This window comes from Suncus etruscus, assembly GCF_024139225.1.
Source record: "Suncus etruscus isolate mSunEtr1 chromosome X unlocalized genomic scaffold, mSunEtr1.pri.cur SUPER_X_unloc_16, whole genome shotgun sequence".
Lineage (NCBI taxonomy): Eukaryota > Metazoa > Chordata > Mammalia > Eulipotyphla > Soricidae > Suncus > Suncus etruscus.
In genome coordinates, this window is record NW_026060311.1 from 1226 (window position 1) to 6504 (window position 5279).

At 41.2% G+C, this 5279-nt stretch overlaps 1 non-coding gene across 1 annotated transcript; it reads left to right on the top strand.

Moving 5' to 3' along the window:
* The first annotated feature begins 541 nt into the window (after nucleotides 1-541).
* On the top strand, nucleotides 542-648 carry LOC126000564 (U6 spliceosomal RNA). The gene has a single exon (XR_007492798.1). It is a non-coding gene; the product is annotated as a U6 spliceosomal RNA (small nuclear RNA).
* Nucleotides 649-5279: the final 4631 nt, after the last annotated feature.

The following is a 5279-nucleotide window of genomic DNA, read 5'->3' on the forward strand; positions in this document are numbered from 1 at the left end:
CTAGTTTTGGGGCCGGAGCGATAGCACAGTGGTAAGGCAATTGCCTTACAAGCTGCCAACACAGGAGGGACCTAGGTTCGATTCCTGGCATGCATATGGTCTTCCAAGGCCTGCAGGAGCAACTTCTGAGTGCAGAGCCAGGAATAACCCCTGAGCATTGCTGGATGTGACCCAAATACCAAAACAAAACCAAATAAAAAACCAACTAGTTATGGGGCTAGAGCAACAGTACAGTGGATAGGGTGCTTGCAGTTCAATCCCTCAGCATCTCATATGGTCCCTCAGCACCACCAGGATCAAGGCTTGAGCACAGAGCCAACACCATGTGTGCCCCCAAAATAACAACAACAACAAAACCAAAAAAAAAATTTCATCTTTCACTGGAACTACTGACAAGCAGTATGCAGTATAAATTTTACCTATTCATACACAGTATCAGAAGTTGAGTTACATGACTTCCTTTCCCCAAAAGGATTCAAAATAAATTATGGACTAGTCTGAATCAAAGCTTCAAATTGTTTCCTACATAGAAAAGTGGACCGTGCTCGCTTCGGCAGCACATATACTAAAATTGGAACGATACAGAGAAGATTAGCATGGCCCCTGCACAAGGATGACACGCAAATTCGTGAAGCGTTCCATATTTAAAAAAAAAAAAAAAAGAAAAGTGGACCTAAGACAGCTTATAGAGATGGAGCACATGCTTTGCATACAGGAGAGATCCTGGGTTTAGTTTAATCCCTGAGACTACATGGTTCACCTCTGCCAGCACCACTGGGAGTAGCCTTCCCAAGAGTACCACTTTGTATGGTCACTCCCAGAACAAAATAAAACCTACTTTATAATACTAAAGCACTAATATCCAGAAAAGGGTATCCAGAAAGAAAGACTTTCTTCTCTGATTTGAATTTTATTTCTAATAGATCATATTTAGGGCGATTTTTCCCAAAAGGGGCCTGGGTCGAGAACTTTCCTTGCACATGGTCAACTATGTTGGATCCCCAAGCTCCCATACAGTCCCCCTAAACTCACCAGGCACGCGTTAGTGCTCCCTAAGTACAGAGCCAGAAGTAATCTATGAGTATTGGTTGTGCTTGATGTGCCCCCTCCTCCAAATTACTGCTTTCCTAAAACCAACGTTAGGTAAATATTATCAGAGGTTGAATAAAAATAAAATAGGCTTAAAAGTCACAAACAAGGGGCTGTAGAGATATTACAGCAGGTAGGAAGCTTGCCTTGAACACAGCTGACCCGGATTCGATCCCCAGCACCCCATGGAGTCCGCCTTGAGCACCGCTGGATGTAGCCCAAAAACGAACAAAAAAAGTTACAAATAAGTTCACTTTGTAAAACAGCAAGGTTTAGGTAATTCACAGAAACTAATACCTCTACATTAACAATGCAAACTCAATCTTGTATTTAGTTCATAAAGTTCAAAGTTCTGTTATAAATCAAGTATTTGTTTTTTTTTATCAATCAAGTCTTTTTGTGAATATACAAGACATTCTTTTATTTTTGTTTTCAGGTTGCAGATGTCCTACCCCCTTGTACCATCTCTCCAGCCCCAAAGCAAAGCATTCTTACCAAGTGCTATTAAGGAGCGATAGCACAGTGGTAGTTTGCCTTGCACGTGGCCCACACAGGATGGACCCCAGTTCAAATCACTGCATCCCATTTAACAGATGCCAGAGTGATAGCACCGCGGTAGGCCATTTGCCTTGCATGCAGAAGGCCCAAGATGAACCCAGGTTAGATCCCCGGCACCCGAAGCCTACCAGGAGCGAATTCTGAGAGCAGAGCCAGGAGTAAACCCTGATAGCCACAAGGTGTGGCCCAAAAACCAAAAAATAAAAGATGACTAACAGTAGGTGTTTAGCTATCCCAAATCTATTAATATATTAAGTTTCACAATTTCTTTATATAGGGGCAAACACACCCACACCTACACTCAATGATTACTGGATTCAGCAGGTACTTAGTGAAGGTCACAGTGTCAGAGATGGAACCATTTTGGTGCCAGAATCTGGATGAGTCCTGTAGGTTTCAGAAATTCTTTCTCTTCCAAAAAAGAAATATAGGGCAGGTGCAGTGGTGCAAGGGGTAAGGCATCTGCCTTGCCTGAAGGACAGAGGTTCAATCCCCTGGCGTCCCAAATGGTCCCCGGAGTCAGCCAGGAGCAATTTCTGAGCGCAGAGCCAGGAGTAGCCCCTTACCTTCACCGGGTGTGGTCCAAAAAAAAAACAAAAAACAAAACACAAAAACAAACAAACAAAAAAAACACCACTCTTTGGTTCTCAAAAGATCAATGCTAGGATTGGCTAGGCTGTGTTCTGGAGGTTCCCAGAGCCACAACCAGTGGAGTCTGGGGAGCCATGCCAGTACCAGAGACATAACGACATTCACATGCTAGGTAGATGCACTCTACTTGAGACAAATTTCACTTTAGGGAAGAGGGGAGTGGGATGAATATTTAGACCACAGTCACTAGTGCTCCAGAGTTACTTACAGGCCTATAGCACAGGGTCTCTTCCTGAATATTCAGCTCAGGGAACAAGGGATCAAACCTAGGCATCCCATTCAGTAGAATGAATGCACTTAGCATATTCTCTCTCCAGCTGTTTCAAGATTTCTTAACGTTTTACATACAAGTAAAAATCTCAAGGCTAGAGGGATAGCACAGCGGTAGGGTGTTTGCTTTACACACCGCAGACCCAGAATGGACCTGAGATCAATCCCAGCATCCCGTATGGTACCCCAAGCCTTCCAGGAGCAGTTTCTGTGCACAGAGCCAGGAGCAGCCCCAGAGTGCTACCAGGTGTGCCCCCTCAAAAATACAATGTAAAATCGTGATTCATTAAAAATATTTTTTTTTGAATTTAAACAAAGAAATTTTATACAAATACCAGAGCGATTGTATAGTACTGGGAAATTAAGGCACATGTTCTTAGGTATGGGAACACTGATTTGATATCCAAACATCCCAAGGATGCATATAATATCCAGCATAGCAGGAAATTCTTCAGGATAAGCACCTTGGGTTCTTGGGCCTTGACCCTCAAACTTCTAAATATATTTTTTTTATAAATTTCCCTTTAAACAAAATTGGTGCAAAAAAAAAAACTGCCTATTTAAATTCTATACACAGGTAACTAATTGCTTTTAATTAAAAATGTGTATAAAAAATAACTTCTTGACCTTAAGGTTTGTGCAAGTTTTTTTTTCATTTTCAGTGTGCAAGTTCTTTAGGGGAAAAAAAAGAATCGGTCAAATTATTCCAAGTCAAAATGTATAAAACCAAAGCACTAACTTATAACCAAAACAGTCTGTATCTTGAACTATACAATTTCGGGCCGGAAAGAAAGTACACCAGTAAACACGGAAAGGACCCAGGTTCGATTTCTGAGCGCAGAGCCAGAAGTAACCAACCCCTGAGCGCTGCCGGGTGTGACCGAAAAATAAACAAAACTATGCAATATTACTCATTTCAAAAAAATAAATCTAATTCATCAAATATCTTTATGAGTAGATTCTGCTTAAAGTCGCTATCTGTATTTTTCAGATATTCTACTAGATTTTTTAATCACAGGCTAATTCAGCACAATAAACTATTTCACATACAAAATATACTCTAAAATCTTAAGAACTTTCTCACAGGACAACTTTAACCAACTGGATTTATCAAAGTACTGGGGGGAGGGGGCTGGAACAGGTAGCACAAGTGGCAAGATGGACCTCGATTGGATCCCCCAGCATCCCATATGGTCCCCCAAACCAGGAGTGATTTCTGAGTGCATAGCCAGGAGTAACCCCTGAGCACCACCGGGTGTGGGCCAAAAACCAAACAAAAATACTCGGAGGGGCCAGAGAGATAGCACGGAGGTAGGGCGTTTGCCTTGCATCCAGAAGGTCAGTGGTTTGAATCCCGGCATCCCATATGGTTCCCTGAGCCTGCCAGGAGCGATTTCTGAGCGTAGAGCCAGGAGTAACCCCTGAGCACTGCCGGGTGTGAACCAAAAAATAAACCAAAAAAATAAATAAAATAAAATAAATAAATACTCGGGGAGGCTGGAGCAATGTGTCACAGGGAGACCATTTACCTTGAATGTAGTGGACCTGGGTTTGATCCCCAACATCCCAAACATCCCCTCAGAGCACTGCCAGGATAACACCTGGAATAATCCCTGAACAATGCCAGGTGTGGCTCAAAAACAAAAAATAAAAATAAAACAAAGTATTTTTAAAGAAATTAAATATTTTTATTTATCAAAATTCTAAAAATTACTCAGTTCATGACAAGTTTTTAAGATAGACCAAGTCTTAGTACATATGATACTGAGAATCTCCGTTCTTCAATAAGACAGTTGTTTACATAAAATAACTACAACAAATGTACCCTCTACATAAATACACAACAAAGAATAAATATTTAATTGTGTACGAAAAACACTCTAGGACTAGGAAGATGGCTCAAAGGCTGACGTTAATGCTTTGTATATAGGAGCCTGAAGTTCCATCCCCCAACACTACTACATGTCCCCCTGAAATCACCACTGGATGTGCCTCCCAATTAAGAAAGCAAAAAAAAAACAAAAACAAAAACAAAAACAAAACCCAAAAAACCTTTAACATTCTGGAAGTCACATTATAAGACATATATGTGTCTTATATATAAACATCTATGTGTACAGAAACGCAAATACATCCAACACCAGGTTTTCACCAAGAATGTTTTCAAGTAACTAAAGTTCTATCAGTAACTTGTTAAATGTTAGCGTCCCTATATAAATGTCTTCAGAGGTGACCTACTTGGAAGATGTTTAACTTACTCAAGTAATGACCATCGTATCAGTTACGAAATACAGCGGTTTTCTGTAACTAAACAGTTACCTAATTCAATGACTTGTACTTAGTCCTGGGCTGTGTACCCTGTCCCCCCTCAACACCCCTCCAACAGTAGAATTCTAAATCATTACTTGACAAACACAAAGCGTTCAAAATGTGGTTAATCTAGTTCAAATATCTTAAAGCTTGCTAAGATTAATTACAACCCAGCTGGAGAGATAGGAGTTTAGGTGCTTGCCACCCATGCAGTCAGGCCAGGTTCTCACCCCAGAACCCCATCCCCATATGGTCACCAGAACACTGCCAGATATCACTCTGAGCAAACAGGAATGAAACAGACAGCAGTGCATGGTCCAATCCATCCTCTTAATTAAATGCACAAATTACTTGGACAGGGATGTAGTTCGGGCGGTCAGAGTTGCATGTATGAGGTTCTG